The sequence below is a fragment of the Ictidomys tridecemlineatus genome, chromosome X (assembly GCF_052094955.1).
Source record: "Ictidomys tridecemlineatus isolate mIctTri1 chromosome X, mIctTri1.hap1, whole genome shotgun sequence".
NCBI lineage: Eukaryota > Metazoa > Chordata > Mammalia > Rodentia > Sciuridae > Ictidomys > Ictidomys tridecemlineatus.
In genome coordinates, this window is record NC_135493.1 from 48,788,942 (window position 1) to 48,809,775 (window position 20,834).

The window sequence follows — 20,834 nt, forward strand, 5'->3', positions numbered from 1 at the left end:
TCATCATGAAAAGCCACAAGAATAGGATCATAATTAGAATAAATTATACTCCATATATGTATAATATTTCAAAATGCATTCTGATGTCATGTAAAACTAAAAAAGAACAAGTAAAAGTAAAAAAAATAATAATAATGTAATGCAAATATTTTGGAAAATAGTAAAATATATAGCATGTTAGAGGATGATCAAGTCAAAATGTTTCAAAGGGGTCAATGTTTCAGTTTGTCAGAAAGAATATGAATTCACAGAAAAGCTAGAACATTTTATTTCATACTATGAAATTTAAAAAGTGATCGTTTTGGACATAGCTAAGTAAATTTTTACACACACACACACACACACACACACACACATAAATGCATATATATGCTGACATATGTGAATTCACATTCTTCTTTCTAACAAACTAAAACATTGACCTCTAAGAAATATATTGACTTGACGATCATATTTTAGCAACTTACATGTTATATATCTTTACTTTTTTTCCCAAAATCTTTGTATTACATTATTGATAATAAGGTATTATATGAATATATTTGTTTGTATGTATGTATATATATGCACATATATAGAAAAAAACAAGATATATAAATATTTGAAAGTAGTAAATAGGAGAAACAAGAAGGAAGGGGAATTATAATAATAAAAGTATGTGAATACTGAGTCAGTCCTAATAATATTTTAGGAGGTTGAAGACAATGGATTATTTTTGTCCTGAGGACAGTGCATAGGATATAGAGCAAAGGAATATAATATAAAATGACAAAAATGTGATTTTTGAATTTGTAAGAAGAAATGTGTGATAAACCAAAAGAAACCTTGCAAAGATGATGATTATTAAAAGTCACATGTATAAGAAAATATCCATGTAAGAATAAAAATAAAATATTTGTTACAGGATTCTGGAATGAAAATAGTTTTAAAGAAAATTCTTGGGCCCCCATGAAAACAAATAATTCTTATTTGGTGGCAAGAATATTTGTTAAAATGCAGATTAAAATTAAATAATTTTCAAAAAGTGGAAAATGAGGGATAGGCAAATAAATAATATAAGGGAAAACTTCATGGATTAAATAGAAATATATAATCATGATATTTTTAATATTAGTGATTTTTAAAAAAGCTCAACTGCATGACGCATATTATTTCTGTTGGAATGACAGATTTTGTGACAAAGGAAAGCATTATTGTTTGATTAATAGTGAATAAGAAAGAAAATGATAATTCATTTTGCATCCTTTTTATTAGGCTCAAGATATACCAATATTAAATATTATTTTTCATATTTTTGTGAATACTGAAAGGAGAATATAAATTATTTTCCTCCAAATAAATTTTGAGTTGTAAGTTTTGCAACCACATATACAAACAAGACTCAATATTTTGCTATGTGAAGTTAGCCAATCCCAAAAAATCAAATGCTGAATGTCTTCTCTGATATAGGGAGGTGACTCAAAATGGGTAGGGAGGAAGAGCATGAGAAGAAAATTACCTCTAGTTACAGAAGAGAGGTGAGAGGGAAAGGAAGGGAGAATGGGAATTGCATGGAAGAGAGAAGGAGACCCCTTCTTATACAGAATACAGGTATGACAGTGTGAGTAAAAAAGAAAAACGAAGAAGAAAAAAAAAATGTGGGTCACGTTAGTTTGAGTAAAGAGAAGTGATGGGAGGGGAGGGGAGGGGAAGGAGGAATGGAAGGACAGCAGAATAAAGTATACATTATTATTGCTGAGGGAATATACATGACTGCATGACAAATGTAATTCTGCAACCTGTACACTCAGAAAAAGGAGAAATTTTATCCCATCTGATTCAAATGTATGATAAGTCAAGATCATTGTACTGTCATGAGTAACTAATTAAAACATATTTTTTAAAAAAGAAAAAAACATTCAGCATTGAGTTTTATGGGATTGGCAAACTTCACTTAGCATCATCTTCTGTAACTTCATCCATTTACCTGCAAATGCCATGGTTTTATTATCTTTTATTGCTGAGTAATATTCCATTGTTTATATGCCACATTTTTTTATCCATTCATCTACTGAAGGGCATCTAGGTTGGTTCCACAGTTTAGCTCTTGTAAATTGTGCTGCTACAAACATTTTTGTGGCTGTGTCCCTGCAGTATGCTGTTTTTAAGCCCTTTGTGTATAGTCCAAGAAGAGGGACACCTGGGTCAAATCGTGGTTCCATTCCCAATTTTCCAAGAAATCTCCATACTGCTTTCTATATTGGCTACACCAATTTGTAGTCCCACCAGCAGTGTATGAGTGTACCTTTTTTCCACATCCTTGTCAAGATTGTGTTTTTATGCCTAATAGCTGCCATTCTGACTGAAGTGAGATTAAATCTTAGAGTGGTTTTGACTTGCATTTCTCTAATTGCTAGTGATGATGAACATTTTTTCATTGTACATCATCTTAGAAGTGTCTCTTCAGGTCCTTAGCGCATTTATTAATTGAGTTATTCGGGTTCTTCTTTTTTTTTTTTTTGGTGTTTAGCTTTTTTTGAGTTCTTTATATGCCCTAGTAATTAGTGCTCTATCTGATGTGTGAAGGGTAAAGATTTGCTCCCAAGATGTAGGCTTTCTATTCATCACACAGATTGTTTCTTTACTGAGAAGAAATTTTTTGGTTTGAGTCCATCCCATTTATTGATTCTTTATTTTAATTCTTGTGCCACAGGAGTCTTATTAAGGAAGTTGGGGCCTAATCCCACATGATGGAGTTTAGGACCTAATTTTTCTTCTATTAGACCCAGGGTCTCTGGTTATATTTTTCAGTCCTTGATCCATTTTGAGTTGAGTTTTGTGCATGGTGAGAGCTAGGGTTTTATTTTCATTTTGGTGCATGTGGATTTCCAGTATTCTCAGCACTATATGTTGAAGAGGATGTCTTTTCTTTGATGCATTTTTTTGCACCTTTGTCTATTATAAGATAATTGTAATTATGAGGGTTAGTCTCTGTGTCCTCTTTTATGTACCATTAGTCTATAAGTCTATTTTGGTGCCAATACCATGCTTTTATTGTTATGATTTCTCTGTAGTATTGTTTGAAATCTGGCATAGTGATGTCACCTGCTTAACTCTTCCTGCTAAGCGTTGCTTTAGCTATTATGGGTCTGTTATTTTTCCAGGTGAATTTCAGGACTGCTTTTTCTATTTCTATGAGGAATGTCATTGGGATTTTGATTGGAATTGCATTAAATATTTATAGTGCTTTTGGAAGTATGGTAATTTTTATAATATTAATTCTGCCCATCCAAGAGTAGGGTAGATCTTTCCATCTTCTAAGGTCTTCTTTAATTTTTTTTCTTTAGGCTTCTGTAATTTTTAATATATAGATCTTTTACCTATTTCATTAAGTTTATTCCCAAGTATATTTTTTTGAGGATATTGAGAATGGGGTAGTTTTTCTCATTTCCCTTTCTGAGTATTTCTCACTAATATACAGAAATGCCTTTGATTTATGGGTGTTGATTTTATATCCTGCTACTAGAATGAATTAATTTACTAGTTCTAGGAGTTTTCTGGTGGAAGTTTTAGTGTCTTACAAGTATAGAATCATATAATCAGCAAATAGTGAAAATTTGAGTTCTTCTTTCCCTATGTGCATCCCTTTAATTTCTTTCATCTGTCTAATTGCTCTGGCCAGTGTTTCAAGAACTATGTTAAATAGAAGTGCTAAAAAAGTGGATCCCTATCTTGTTCTAGTTTTTAGAGGGAATGTGTTCAATTTTTTCTCCATTTAGAATGATGTTGGCCTGGAACCTAGCATAGATAGCCTTTATGATGTTAATATATGTTCTTTTTATCCCTATTTTTTCTAGTGTTTTGAACATAAAGGGTTCTGTATTTTGTCAAATTCTTTTTCTGCATCTATTGAGATGATCATATGATTTTTATACTTAAGTGTATTGATGTGATATATTACATTTTTTGATTTCCATATGTTGAACCAACCTTGCATCACTGGGATGAATCCCATTTGATCATGGTGCAGGATCTTTTTGATATTTTTTTTTTAATTTGATTTGCCAGATTTTTTTTAAAGAGAGAGTGAGAGAGGAGAGAGAGAGATAGAGAGAGAGAATTTTTAATATTTATTTTTTAGTTCTCGGCGGACACAACATCTTTGTTGGTATGTGGTGCTGAGGATCGAACCCGGGCCGCACGCATGCCAGGCGAGCGCGCTACCACTTGAGCCACATCTCCAGCCCAAATTTACCAGAATTTTAATGAGAAATTTTGCATCTATGTTCAAGAGATATTAGTCTGAATTTTTTTTTTTTTTTTTTTTGGTGTGCCTTTGCCTGGTATGGAATCAGAGTGATGGTGGCCTCAGAGAATGAGTTTGGAAGAGCTGTATCTTTTTGTATTTTCTGAAATAAATTGAAGAGTATTGGTGTTAGTTCTTCTTTAAATGTGGTGTAGAACTTGGATGTGTATCCATCTGGTCCTGGGCTTTTCTTGGTTGGTAGACTTTTGATGGTATGTGCTATTTTGTCACTTAAAATTGACCTGCTTAAGTTGAATATATCATCCTGATTCAAGTTGGGCAAATTATATGACTCTAGAAATTTGTCAATGCCTTTGATATTTTATATTGTATTGGAGTACAGTTTTTCAAAATAATTTCTAATTATCTTCTGTATTTTTGTAGTGTCTGTTGTGATATTTCCTTTTTCATGATGTATGTTATTGATTTGAGTTTTCTCTATCCTTCTATTCATTAGCAAGGCTAAGGGTCTGTCATTTTATTTATTTTGTCAAAGAACCAAATTCTTGTTCTGTCACTTTTTTCAATTGTTTGTTTCAATTTTATTGATTACAACTCTGATTTTAATTATTTCCTGTCTTCTGCTGCTTTTGGTATTGATTTCTTATTCTTTTTCTAGGACTATGAGATGTAGTGTTAAGTCATTTATTTGTTGACTTTTTCTTCTTTTAAGGAATGGACTCCATGCAATGAACTTTTCTCTCTGAACTGCTTTCATAGTGTCCCAGAGATTTCGATATGATGTATCTGTGTTCTCATTCAACTCTAAAAACTTTCTAATCTCCTCCTTGATGTCTTCTGTATCCCATTGTTCATTCAGTAGCATATTATTTAGTCTCCAGGTGTTGGAGTAGATTCTATTCCTTATTTTATCATTGATTTCTAATTTACCATTATGATCTGATAGAATTCAGGGTAGTACTCTCTACTTTTTTAACTTTGCTAAGAATTGTTTTGTGGCATAGTATAAGGTCTATTTTAGAGAATGATCCATGTGCTACTAAGATGAATGTATATTGTCTCATTGAAGGTTGGAATATTCTATATATGTCAGTTATGTATAAGTTATTGATTTTATTATTGAGTTCTATAGTTTCTTTGTTCAGCTTTTGTTTGGAAGAACTGTTCAGTGATGAAAGAGGTGTGTTACAGTCACCGAAAATTATTGTTTAGTGGTCTATTTGACTCTTGAACTTGATAAAAGTGTATTTGATGAGCATAACTGCTCCATTGTTTGGGGCATATATATATTTATATTTATTAAGTCTTGTTGGTGTATGGTTCCCTTGAGCAGTATGTGGTGTCCTTACATATCCTTTTTGATTGACTTTAATTTGAAGTCTACTTTATTTTATTTATTTATTTATTTATTTATTTTTAAATTTTTTTGAGGATGGAAACCCCTGCTTGCTTCCACAGTCCATATAAGTGTTCTGATTTTTCTAAATCTTTCACCTTCAGTCTTTGAATGTCTTTATCTATGAGATGAGTCTCTTGGGGGCAGCATATTGTTGGGCCTTTTTTTTCCTCCAATCTGCTAGTCTAAGTCTTTTGACTGTTGAGTGTAAATCATTAACATTCAGGGTTATTATTGAGATATGATTTGTATTCCTGGCCATTTTTTGTTCATTTTTGATATTTACCATGAATTGGTTTCTACTCTGATGATTTCCATCTTTGTTTTTTTATTTCATCTTCATGGAATATTTTGCTGAGGATGTTCTGTTGTACAGGCTTTCTAGTTGTAAATTCTTTTAACTTTTGCTTATCATGGAAGGTTTTTATTTCATCATCAAATCTAAAACTTAGTTTTGCTGGATATAAGATTCTTGGTTTGCATCCACTTTCTTTCAGAGCTTGTTATATGTTGTTCCATGTTCTCCTGGCTTTGAGGGTGTGGGTTGAAAAATCTGCTGAAATATAAATTCCTTTCTTTTGTGGCTTTTATGATTCTATCGTTATTCTGTATGCTAAGCATTTTCATTATAATGTGCATTGGTATAGATCTGTTCTAATTTTGTGCATTTTGTGTTGTATGCCTTTTGTATTTGGTTTTCTAATTTGTTCTTTAGGATTGGGAAATTATATGATATTATCTCATTGAAGAGATTGTGCATTCCTTTTGTTTGAAACTCTGTGCTTTTCTCTATCCCAATAACTCTTAGATTTGGTCTTTTGATGTTGTTCCATAATTCTTGGATGTTTTGTTCATGGTTTCTACCTCTCTTTACTGTGTGATCAACTTTATTTTCCAGATTGTATACTTTGTCTTCATTACCTGACATTCTTTCTTCCATGTGATCTAGTCTGTTGGTTATGCTTTCTATTGAGTTTTTTTTATTTTATTTATTGTATTTTTCTTTCAAGGATTTCTAACTAGTTGTTTTTTTAAGGGTCTCTATCACTCTTTGGAAGTAATCTTTTGCTACCTGTATTTGCTCTTTTATCTCATTTTTGGAATGATCATTTTTTCTTGTATTTGCTCATTTAGGTCATTTGTTAATTCATAGATCATTTTGATTATCAACCTTCTGAACTCCTCCTCTCACATTTCTTCAACTTCACTGCCCATAGGTTCTGTTATTATAGTGTCCCGGTTTGGGGGGCCACTTTCCTCCCTTGTTTTTTCATATTGTCTATATGTCTTCTTTTCTTGCAGGGTGTATTTGAGATAATACAGTTTCTTCCCTATATTCTTGTAGTACCCATGCAGATTGTCTGTACCTAACCTTGATGTTGTGCTTCCAGACCCTGCTGATGTCCCTCAATGAATGTTAGTGCATCCTGGGTCTGGGATCTGTGTAAGTTGGGGTGGGTGGATCTGGGCCTCTAGGCTTGACCTCCTGGTGGTAGTCTAGTGGTAGGTAGGAGCAGTCCTGCACCAAAAGCTAGGCTCTGGTGATCTGTGCTCCACCAGAGGTGGGGTGAACCAGGCCTACTGAGTCTGGAAACTGTGTGAGCTTGAGTAGCATTCTGGATCTCATCTCCCACAGTATTCCACTGGTCATAATTTATCCTAATTATTTTGAAAGATAATATATTGCTATGACATGAGACATCAGCAAGATGGAAAAAGGATTCATAGCCTCTCCTTTCCTCAAAAACATGCTAATTAAAAACAAAAGAAGCAAATGTGCTTTGTGAGAAAGCCTGAAACCACTTGAGGAGTTTCTGTAATTGGACTAGTATAAAATCAACTATACAGAACTGAAGACCTATGAGACACAATTTCAACATATTCCTTAACCCTGGAACAGTTCTATTAAATTGTATAAAGTTCCTTCAAATCTCATCTTCTCCCTGGGGAGGGAAACAGTTGCACAGTGTATCAAATACCCCAACATTTATTGGGAATGCCCAAAATACTTGCATCTGTGTTGCCTGTTTGAGTGCTGATTAGACCTAATATACTCAAGTCATATGGAAATCATTAAGGACAAAGATGCCAGCTTTAAATAATAAGCACCATAACCCATATCTATGGCTTAAAACCAAACAAATGAATGAATAACACCAGTTCTCAGACTCTCCTTAAGGTAAAAGTGGGTTGGATCACATACTCAATTAAACTTACTTGAGAGCTACTGCAAAATGGATTAATGTGTGTTTTTCCTATATTGGAATATTGAAAGGACCTTGGGCTCTCCAGCCTCCTTGAGACCAGAAATATCAGAGATGATGATTTAGGTTGATATTTATGTTAGACTCTCCCCTTACATCAGCATAAAACAAGCAGATATAAAATCTTCTCCCTATGTAAGGATAGAAATAGACACTGTCTAATGCACAATTTATATAAGAATGTCATAAAGGCTATTGGAGACTGATCAAGAAACATGATATTCTCTTAATGCCTGTGATTTGGTAAAAACAAAGAAAGAGAAGTAGACTAGCACTGACAGTTGAATAGCCTCGCTATCTCTTTCAAGGCTGATTGGTATAATCCTTCTTCCAGTTTCTGAAGACTGAAAGATATAGCACTTATCTCTAATGTATAGATTTTAACTGGAAAGGAAATGAAGAAAAAGGAAAATTAAGACATAGGAAAATATGCTTTAAACAGAGAAACATTAAATTTGTAACTGAATGTAATAAAATAAAGATTATTTTGTCTGACAAAAAATTCAAAATATCTATCAAAAGGATTCTCAGTATATAAGTCAAAAGTTATTGACTTATATACTGAGAATATATAAGTATATATATTGACTTATATACTGAGAAATAATAAGACAAAAAATGTGAAATTTTCAACAAGTATATAGTAAATAATAAATATTACCAAATAGAAGGTTTGAAGCTAAATAATACAATAAATGACCTGAAATAAAATCACTAAAGTTGTTCAATGACATATTATATGAAGCAAAATAAAGGATCAGTGAATTCAAAGACATATCAAAGGAGCATATCCAATCGGAGAAGGGGGGGGGGAATGTAAGATTGTAGAAAGCATAAGGAAAATTGAAGACCCTGTTAAGTAGACTAATGTATACATTAAAAAGATGCAAAAGGAAAAGAGAAAGGGAGGTGTTGGAAAGCTTATTTGAAGATCTAATGGCCCAAAACTTATCAAAACTGAGAAAGGAAATAAAACTATAGAATATAAATGATCACAAAATCTATTATTAAATTATACTACAATAAATTGTGTAAATTTAAAGAAACATATGAATTTGTAGAAATTAACACTGAGTTGCTTAATGCTCACTTTTGCTGAGCATGGCTTTGAACCCATGATCCTCCTGTCTCAAGCTTCTGAGCCCCTGGGATTACAGGCACATGCCACCACACTCAGCCACGTTGATATGCTTTTAACTCCTGTTATTTGTAGCATTTACTTAGTGCTTAAAATTGTCCAGATACAAAGCAAGAATATTATAAGCAATACATCACTTAATGTGTATAATTGTCTTAAGGGGTAAGTATTACTCCCATTTTAATGATATTTAGAATGGTGATTCATGGCTTAAATGAATATTCCAAAGATAAATATCATGGAATTCAAATTTCAACCAAGAGAACTTCAGAAGTACTCCAGAATTTCAGATCCTCTAGCCTATAATTATGCTATGTTGCCTCCCAGGATTCTGATTACATTTCCAATAAGGTTAGCCTATTATAAATATTATATGAAAAAGATTTAGAAAGGTTAATGCCCCAACACAATTCCTTGGAAAATTATAAGCCATTCAAAAGACAGCTAAAATAACTTTTGACTTATATACTGCATATATATGTATATGTATATGTATATATATATATATATATATATATATACATATCACCTTTCTTTATAGTGCATAATTAAGCATTAACTCTGTGTTAGTTCAGAGAAATGTAACAGAAGAAACAAAGAATAAATGTTGGGGTTTTGTGGTGAAATGGTTTAATTTTGGAAAAAATGTAAATAATTCGCAATGAATGGTATTCTGATTATATAATAATCGTCAATGGATGCCATTCTGAGTATATAAAAATCTTAATGTTGTGCCACATGTAGTGATGCATGCCTGTAATCAGCATCTTGGGAGGCTAAGGCAGGAGGATCATAAGCTCAAAGCCAGCATCAGCCACAGTGAGGTGCTAAGCATCAGTGATATTCTGTCTCTTAATAAAATACAAAAAGGGCTGGGGATTTGGCTCAGTGGTTGAGTGCTTCTGAGTTCAACCCTTGGCACCAAAATCTATATATATATATTAGTATTGTATGATAAACTGTGTTTTCTCTTGGTAACCTAAAATTATTATATAGACTTGGCTCTTTGGTTTAGCAAACTAATGATTTGCAATTTTTACTAGTGTTATAGACAGACACATGTACATTATCTATAAAATTTGTATAAGAGAATAAATTCAAATTTGTATTTTCCACATTAGAATTAAAAATGAAGAGGAAAAACAAACATTTTGTTATTTTATGTCAATTTTAAACTACAATAGCTGCACACATGGCCCTATCATTGATTCATTCTAAAGCAAATGGAGTAATGGGGTTTGTGTAAAATTTGCCTAGTTTTAGCCCTCAGCTTTGAAAAGTATTACTTCTCACATAATTTGCATATAGTAATTAGTCATATATTTATTCTGAGAAAAATTGGTGGCAAATTAACTTCTTTAATTTTTACAGATAGGAAAACACATGCATTATATTTTAAACAATTTTAATTGAATTTAGATAATGGAAAAATAACAAATGTGTGTAAGTTTTATTGAAAAATCACCAGATAGAGAACATCAAAATAGGAAGATGATCAGAAAATGTCGGAGTTTTTAGCCCTCATTCCCTCCGGACCTGTGAGAGAGATGGGGAGATCACGCCCCGACCAGGAGGAGCCAAGAAAGGAGAGGGCCAACTGACTGCCCGCACCCAGCCCTCCCTCACCAGAGGACAATCCGACACATCAGGGAGACCAGTCCAAGCAGGAGCTCCTTTATTGAGAAAACACACACAGCTAATATAATGTACTGGAGCCAATCAGGATACAGGTCAGTAGGGTGGGGAGAGTTCACATGTACACTCATCCTACAGGCAGTAATGGGTGACACGAGCTGTCTGTGAGGGCAGAAGGGTTCTGAGCCTATCCTAGAGGTAATCTGATTTTTCATCACTGATAGACCCAACCTGATCTTTTCTTACAATTGGGAGCCATCTCCTCACAAAGCCATGAAAAGATAATTTCGGCTTTACTATAAATTACTGCAAATTCTGAACCTGCTTGGAATGCCTGCCCTGCTGTGCCTTGAACTCACCCATGCCTGGCTCTCTGACCAGAGAGCAGCCCTCTCTGAAACTTTAGCGACACCTCATAAATATTGGCCTTCCCTGGACAGACAATGACCCTCTCTGAGGCTCTAATGATCCTCATAAATTCTGATGTTGGGGCCAGCAAAAAATGTAAACTACCATTAGTGTGATGCTCGTCAGAGTTCTGTTATCTGTAACACCCCTTTGTGTAACTTTCTGGGCTACAAAGCTGGGCTGCAGGAAAACTGCTGCTGCTGTCTTGTTCCTGCCATTTTGTGAGGGAGAGGCAGCCCCCCAGCTGGTTGAAATAATAAGTTTGCTTTAATTTGATTTTAATTTGAGTCAGTGGTCTTTTCTTGCGTCCTGGTCTAACATCACAACCCACAGTAAGGCCTTCTGGCTGATTTCCAGGTGCCATCTTAGCCATGTGCGGCCCCAAGACCAGGAAATGAGCATCAGTCTGCAAGTTAGGTTTCCTTTTCTCCATCATAGGTTTCTATTTCTCTGATGTGATGTGCCCTACAAGAAAAGAATTGGAAAATAAATTATATAATTAAGTAAGAAAAATTTGTTTCAAAATTATTTGAGAATATTATGATGGACTGAAAAATTAAACCACACAACCTTTCAGATATATTCTATAAGTATAATTTTGGAATATTTAAGAAGTGAGTTCAGTAAAAACTTTAACATAAATAAGATAAAGTGTACCAATGTAAATATTATATTTAGTTAACATGTAATTTACAACTACTGCATATTTCAGGTTTCTTTCTAAATTCTGCCAACAATTGAAAATCTTATTTCATTATATTGGCTTTAACTATTACTTCTAAATCTTTATCTTTAAATAAGCTTCACATTTTCATTATAAAGCCATTCATATTTATATTAACACAACTTTCAGGATAACATGAGACTTTCTGTATATTATCATGTGCTAATAAGATGTCTGCTATTGCCATTGTAATAACCAATTTATATCAAAAATATTGATACCAATCTGTTTATAATTAGCACACATAGCACAGAGAATCCTTGAAATTGGAGAAAAAGAAGATTAAATCTGGGAAAAATTTGGTAATTCCAAGTTGGTTGTATATTTAAAAAATATATTCTAATTTTCATTCATTAAATATTCTCCAAGGCTAAATGACTTGCATAATTATTATTTTGTTAACTTGACAAAACTCCAAAGCCTAATTGTGACCTCTCTGTTATACTAAAAATACATAAGGATTAGAACAACCTTAATGTCTTATTTCTTTAAAGTACCCTATGTAGTCATAATTTGAGCTATGTAGTACAATCATAAAATTAAATTGATTCACTCTTTTTATCTAATCATTCCAATGACAATATAGCTATATTGGTTGTGTTTCTTCTCTATGTCTAAATGAAGTTTTATCATTTTGCTGAAACTAAGTAAAATAAACTCCAAAGTATTTAAATTATAGAAGATTTAAAAATGTCAAAAGTGTGGGTACAGTTGGGTAATTATATAAACCAATTAAATTTGATAATAACCTCACACCATACATACAAATCAGCAGATAAATCCCATGTCTAAATATAAAAGGCAAATCAATTAAAGTTTTCAAAAATAATAAAGGGCATGGTCTTTACAACATCATGGAAAGTAAAAAATTCTTTTTAAATTTGTTTTAATTAGTTACACATGACAGTACAATGACCTTGCATATCATAATTTTGAAACAGATGGGATATAATATATCATTTTTCTGAGTATACAGGTTGCAGAATCACATTGGTCATATAGTCACATATATACACACAGTAATAATAATGTCTGTTTCATTCTACTATCCTTCCTATCTCCTCACCCCCTCCCCTCCCCTCCCATCACTTCTCTCTATCTAATCCAGGGTAACACTATTCTTTTTTTTCTCACATCTTCATACATGAATTTGTATAACAATGAGGGTCTCCTTCCACCATCCATGCAATTTCTTTTCTCCCTCCCGTTCCCTCCCACCCCTCTTCCCTATGTAGAGGTAATCTTACCATACTCTTCTTCTCTTCCCCATTTTGAGTCACCCCCCTTATATTAGAAAAGACATTCGGCATTTATTTTTTTGGGAATTGGCTAACTTCACTTAGCATAATCTTCTCTAATGCCATCCATTTCTTCTTAAACCTGATTTAAAGAGCAACAAGTTTAAGTGAAAAGATTGACAAATTCAGTGTGAAATTGAAAAGAGTGGGAAAGTAATTAGCAATACATGTCTCTTGAAGAAGGCTTTTTTATTTTTAATCTATTATTTCCATGTCTATAACACACCTCATGAGTTCTAATATCATTTGCATTGTCTTCTGCACTTTTCCAGTTCTTTTGAGGGAAGCCAGATACAGAAATTGGATTTCCCCTGCTTATATGTAAAAGAACGAGACAGCTATCTTTTTCATTCCACCTGAAAAGAGGGAGAAAACTTTGCTTTTTGACCAACTAAACAGACTGAATACAGAGTTTTCATGCTAATCTTTTGAATTGTGCATATGTCTATTGAATGCCAGATAGACCCAGGAGTTTTCAGTTCTTATGTCACCACCATTCAATTCAAATGTCACCACCATTTTAGTCTCATTCTTTCTTGAAATATAAACACCTTCAAAGTTATGTAAGTCTTTCAGGATTTTTTTCACTTTCTTATACACTTTACAGTTTGTATCCAAAATATATAAAATATCCTTTAAAACAAATTGTAGAAAAAAACAGATATTCATGGAGAATAGTGGGCAAAAGAATATGGATAAGCTAAGATATAGCACCAATTCTACATTTAGGTTCAGACACCAAGAAAGATGTGAATACTTTTACATCAAGAGAAAAAAGTACAAAACATTTACAGCAGCACAATTCCAGACTGGAAACTACTCAAAGATCCATCAACATTCTAATGGAAAAAAAAATTAATCATGGCCTCTGAACGAGAGTTACCAAACAACGTAATTTGGATAAAAAGAAGCCAGAGACAAAATAGAACAAATGATGTGATTGTTTATATATGAAAATTTAAAAGACGTATAAAGTAAAAATGTTCAAGAAAAATAAAATAAAAAAATTGTTAAATATAATTTTTATCTAAATGATTATACTACAGTTTATTATAAATAATATAAGAGATAACAAAAAGGAGGCAATGGAGTCAACTTTAGGGAGAGCAGAATATTTTAGACATTCTGAAAGAGGTAATAATTATCTTTTATTTTGAAGGACAGTATGATTTACTTATCTGAAGGAGATGAAGATATGATGAAAAGACACATTCTTTACAAAAATTAAAATACTTCCACACAATTATAGCAAAGAGACTTATAAACACCTTGAAGGAGATAGTGTCTAATTCATATAATATATTCCTGTATTAACAGCTTTATAATATTCAATCACTTGCTAATATTATGTGTTCTCATTTGGATTATAAATTCCACCAAATGAAGGCCATTTTTCACTTTTTTCTTAAATTTACATGCCCATTGCCTATTTCTTATAAAATATGGAAGCTACTTACTAAATACGTTTGTGAATGAATGGATAAGTGGATAGGTGGATGAATGTAAGGTGTGATATAGCCTGAAGAAGATAAGGTATTGAGGGAACTGTTGAACTTTAAATGTGAAATATCCACCAAAAGGCCCATGTGCTAATATATTGATTTCCAGTTTAGTGTATTGGGAGGTGGGAGAATCTTTAAGCAGTGTAGTATGGTAGGAGAAAGATAGGGAATACCCTTGAAGGATATATTTGGATACTACTCACCACTCTTCCTCTCCCCTTTCACTTTCCAGCTGCCATAAAATGAGCCATTCCATGAGGGAGACACTATTATAGCATCTTTAGAAGGAGCAGATATTCAGTTGTCTAGGGATCAGGGGTTTCAGCACCATCTATTTCAAACATAGAAAATTTGAAAATGAATAAAATAATAAGTAATACATAAAAATAAATGTTAAACTCATAAAAGCAGAGAGTACAATGTTCTTTCCAGGTGTTTGTGGAGAGTGTTAAGGAAAGGTGTTGGTTAAAGGGTAAAGATATTCAGTTACATTAGAAAATTACATGAAAGTAAAAATAGTAACAATATGATGGACATGTTACTTAACTTGTGATGAACATGTCACTTAACTTAATTGTTGCAATCATTTTATAAAGTATAAATCTATAAAATCATCATGTTGCCTGCTGTTTTCTGTTTGTTGTTGTTGTTGGTTTTGTGTGTGTGTTTGTGTGGAATTGTGACTTGAACCCAGGGCCTGTGCAAGCAAGGCAAGTGTTCTACCAACAGCCCAGTGTTGTCTGCTTAAATAAGTACAATGTTGTTTGTCATTATACCTTAATAAAACTGAAAAAGGTATTATAAAGTAACTAATGGAATTAAAGTCACAGTAATTAAATAGTGATTGGAAATTTGGAAAGAACCAATTGGGGATTCTTGGGCCTGTGTCTAGGAGATCTCCCCTCATTGTCTCCCCTCTCTCTCCTCAACTTTCTCCATCACTGTCTCTCTCTCTCTCTCTTTCCTTCTCTGTGTTTTGAAAATTTTTCTCAGAGCAGTTTTCTTTCAAAAAAATATTTATTGGTTCATTACAATTACACGCATTTTGGGATTCATTAGATAATATTCATACATGCACATAAAATAATTTGGTCAATTTCATTTGCCAATATCTCCATTTATTCCCCTCCAACCTCCCCCTGGAATTTTTCCTTTAATATAATGGCTTACCTTTTATTCTGATGAGAATCCCCATATCTTTCCCCTCCTTTTCTCTCTAGATTCCACATAAGAGAAAAAAACCTTTGACCCTTATCCTCATAAATCTGAATAATTGTACTTAACATAATGCTCAAAATTTCCATCTATTTTCCTGAAAATTTCATAAGTTTGTTCTTCTGTATAGCTACATAAGTTCGTGTGTATGTGTATGTGTGTGTGTGAGTGTGTGTGTGTGTGTGTGTGTATGTGTGTGTAACATTTTCTTTATCCATTCATCTGTTGATGGACACAGAAGTTGATTCCATAACTTGACTATTGTGAATTGTGCTGCTATTTACATGGGGATGTGTGTGTCTTCATATTATACTGGCTTTAATTCTTTGGACAAATCCTGAGATATGTTATAGCTGAGTCATATGTTGGTTATATTTCTATTCTTTTGAGAAACTTCCATACTGATTTCCATAGTTATTGTTCTGTCTTACAAAACCCCAAGAGTATACAACTGATTATTTCCCCCCCACCTCCACCACATCATATTTTATTTATAGACTTGATGATTGTCATTCTAACTGGAGTAAAGTAAGATGAAATCTCAGTAAATTTTAATTTGCATTTCCCAGAATGACAAAAATATTGACCATTTTCTCATAATTTTGGCCATTTGTATTTATTTCTTTTAAAAATATCTGTTTAATTCATTTGCCCATTTACTTGTTTTTTTTTTTTTTTGGAGTTAAGCTTTTTGAGTGATTTATATATTCTGTATATAATTTCTTTGTCACAGGCACAACTGGTAAAGATACAAAGATATTTTTCTGTTCTTCAGGTTCTCTTCACATTCTTAATTGTTTTCTTTCTGAGCAGAATCTTTCTAATTGTATGATATCCAATTTACTAATTATTGATGCTATTTCCTGAGCTTTCAGAGTATTATTGAGGAAGTTGTTGTCTGTATATATGTGTTGGAGTTGTTTTGTTTTGTTTTGTTTGGGTGGGGTACTGGGGATTAAACTCAGGGTCACTTGACCACTGAGCCACATCCCCAGCCTTATTTTGTATTTTATTTGGAGACATGGTCTCACTGAGTTGCTTAGCATCTCTCTTTTGCTGAGGCTGGCTTTGAACTCATGATCCTCCTGTCTCACCTTCCCAAGCCACTGAGATTACAGGCATCTGCCACACCCAGATGTTGAAGTTTTGATCCTATGGTTGTTTTTTTTTGTTGTTGTTGTGTTGTTGTTGATTTTTTGTTTGTTTGTTTGTTTGTTTTTTGAAAGTAGAAAAGACTCTGGTCTAATTCCTATGTCTTTTATCCATGTCTGTTGACATTTTTATGTAAGATGAGAAATAAGAATGTAGTTTCATCTATGGACATATGGATATTTAGTTTTCCTAGAAGCATTTGTTTGAAATGTTATCTTTTCTCCAACATATTATTTTGATACTTTGTGAGGGATCTGATAATTGTATCTGTGTGGATTTATTTCCCTCTGTTCTATTCTATGTCATTGGTCCGTGTCACATCAGTTTTCTTTATAACATTAGGATGACCATATATTTTATGGTCTAAACTGGAAAATGTTAGATATTCAAAAAATGTGATTAAATAATTTACAGTTAAAATATATATAAACCAAGATTTCCTATAGAAGACTCTAGAATCAACTAATAAGTGATGGAAGTTTTGATTACAATCATAGCCTCATATCTTAGTACCTGTGTAGAAATCTTTAATGGCATTCATTGTTATGGTTTAGGTCCTGTGAACAGGTGACTTGTTTCCTCTGAGTAGCACTTACTCATTTGAGTACATGATTTTGATGGAAAGGAAAGTAATAAGAGTGATTTAAATAAAATAAAAAATAGATAATTCTCAGAATAGTGAAGGTGTACTAGTCTTAAATAGCTGAATTAATTGAGTATCTAATTCGAATATTTCAAGCATATACAACATGATCAGATACATACATTTATATCTGTATGTACCACCCTCATACTCTGTTATTTTAAGTACCATCATTGTACTGTTGAATAATTTTAAACTTGATGACAACTAAATTACTTGAATCTTTTATTTAAATCTTATTTCTATCTTACTATTTAATCCATCTCTTACATTCTACATTTTAGATGCAGGTTTCTGTGCCCAGGTTTGAGATGTGGATCATCATCTTATCATACTCATTATACCATTTTAGACTATTAAAATCTTGATGATACATAAGCCTAATTTACTATCTTGCAATAACTAAACATTTCTGAGTATCAGTCACAAATGTCACATAAAAAGTTATGGATAAAAACAAATTTAAAACTAAAATATTAAGCAAATATAAGGTAAAATATTGATGATATTTATTTTTAAAGTGCAGATGAATAGTAATTACACTAGTGTATGCAAAATTTGAGTTTTGCTAAAGCACTATAACTTATATGAATAAATTATAATGTTACATAGTAAGTGTATACTCATATGAAACATAATTTGTAACTTAAAAAGATCATATATTTTATATAAATTGATAATACTTCAATAGTTTTATGCTTCTCTTTTACTCTATCAATAAAATGTGATAAAAATATTAGTAGACATTTACATTGTGTATGCAAGAGGTTAATATTTTATTCATAGTATGTATATATTTTATATTTATTCAACTGTAAATCTGTAGTTCTATGATAAAATTTTTAAATTTTTTTATTGTATATTTGTGAATTTAACAATTTGGGTTACTAATGGCTGGAAATACATTCTTTTTTAACATGGACTTAGTGAATTAATGAGTTATCTTCCCTGTTTTAAAAATCTAATATTAGATTTTATGAATCATTAGAGTTATAGCCTTTGCTATGTAGACAACTAAAGTAAATTTGGTATGTAAAAATTTGATAAATAATGTTTTCTGAGACTAAAAAGTATGGCTAAACCACCAGCAATTATACAAAGTTCATTAAATAGTACTGACCTGATCTAAAACCATTTTCTGTTTTTTTATTTTGTAAAGACAACTTAGAAATTGTGCAGAAAAAATGTATTTATTAAACCAAAGGTAAATTTTGGTCAAGATATATCTGAATGTTACTGTGTAATGAATCATTTATATAAGATGAGATGATAAGTTTGCTTATATGTATAAAATAGTCACTGTTCAGAAATCTCATTAAACTTTAAAAGCAAGTGAGTTGTATTGCTGATGTTTGTTTCCTTTTCAGGAATACATAAGATATATCTTGAGAAATTTCTTTCTCATTGTTGAATGTACAGTTACAGTGTATTTTACCTGTATAATTTATTGAACTAGTGGTTATTAGAGAATAAATACAATTATTATAGACAATGGAAAATATAAAATATGTTCATCATTACATCTGCATAGGCAATGATCTCATAGTTTAAATGTGAAAAAAACAAGTTAAACAGTAAGAACACAATATCCTGAAGCCTCACCAGTCTCTCAGCAATATCAGTTTAAGTCATATATTAGAACTTAGAAAATTAAGTACAGTGTTTTTTAGTCAGCTATTTCACTGCTGTGACCAAGAGATCTGCTCAGAAAAAAAATTTAAAAAGAAAAAATGTACTCGGGGGCTCATGGGTTCAGAGGTATTTTCCATAGAAAGCTGGCTTCATTCCTCAGGGCTCTAGGTGAGAAAGAACATCATGGTGGAAGAGTGTCCAGAAAGAACCAACTCACATGGTGATCAGAAAGCAGAGAGAGAGACTCCACTCACCAGACACAAATATATACTCCAAAGCCAAGCCCAAATTCCCACTTCCTCAAGCTACACCCTACCATTTCAGTCACCAGTCAGTTAATCACAGGGGATTAAATCACTAATTGGGTTAAGACTTTTGTAACCCAATCATTTCTCCTCTGAAAATTCTTCCATTGTCTCACACATGAGCCTTTGGGGGACACATCACATAACACAGTAGATCATGGAACACATTGTAAGAACAAATTATTATATTTTCACCGTATAATAATAAAGGGGTGCAATGTTGAAAAAATACCTATACATAAGAAAAAATCCAAAGAGATAAGGACATTTTAATATGACTAGTCAAACAACAGTAGAATATAAAGCCTAGAGAGTTCACATGTGACTTGTACAAGAAGACCTGCAAGTTCCAAATTCACCTTTAAATAAATATATTTATGGAATAATTTAATCTTTCTTATTTCTCCAGCAGGTATTTGATATCAGTCTATGGTGTGACTGTAAGATATAGTGTGATAATGAAAAAAATAATAACAATTAGGTTGTAAAGAATTCTTAAATCTTATTATTTCTATATAGTTATAATTTGAAAGACAGACACTATTCTAAGAACTTTGTATTTAATTTTATTTGCATCTTTAAAACCTATGAAATATCTACTATTTATTATTGGTATTTTACATCAGAAAGAATCAAGGCACTGAGAAGATAATACACTGCCCATGGTCATACAAATAATGATAATAAAACTCAGAGAATGGGTGCAAAGTCCATATTCTTGATACATATTCTGAAAGATTAACTGAAAAACTGTAGAATAGTGGCTTTCATCCCAGGCATCTTTAAAAAATACTTCATGCTTCCTTGATCTGATGCATGTTTACTAAATATAAAAACCATTGTAAGCATATATCTTGGACATTGGAAAGTGCATATCAACTGTAGATCAATGTGCAAAAATTGGCTATTGAAGATTGTCTAAGCTAGAAAATTAAATGTGTGTACATATATCTTCATTTATTTTATTTTGTTTTCCATTATTTCTGACATACTTTGTTTTACTATTTTGAATTCAGCAATACAGATAGATGCTTAATTTAAAGAAGCTGATTCACCACTGTCTAAGAAACCAAGAAAGTGATATGTTATTCCATTGTGAAAATCAGTAGAAGGGATGATCTACATGAAAAGCTCCTCTTCTATTCTGAAGTTTCTTTATATATGATTTTTGATCAAATTCCCAAGAAAGTATACAAATTCAAAAAATTTGATTTCCCTTGATTCTTAATTTTTACTCTCTTTGCCAATAAAGCTAATAGCATGCCTCTTTAAAGCC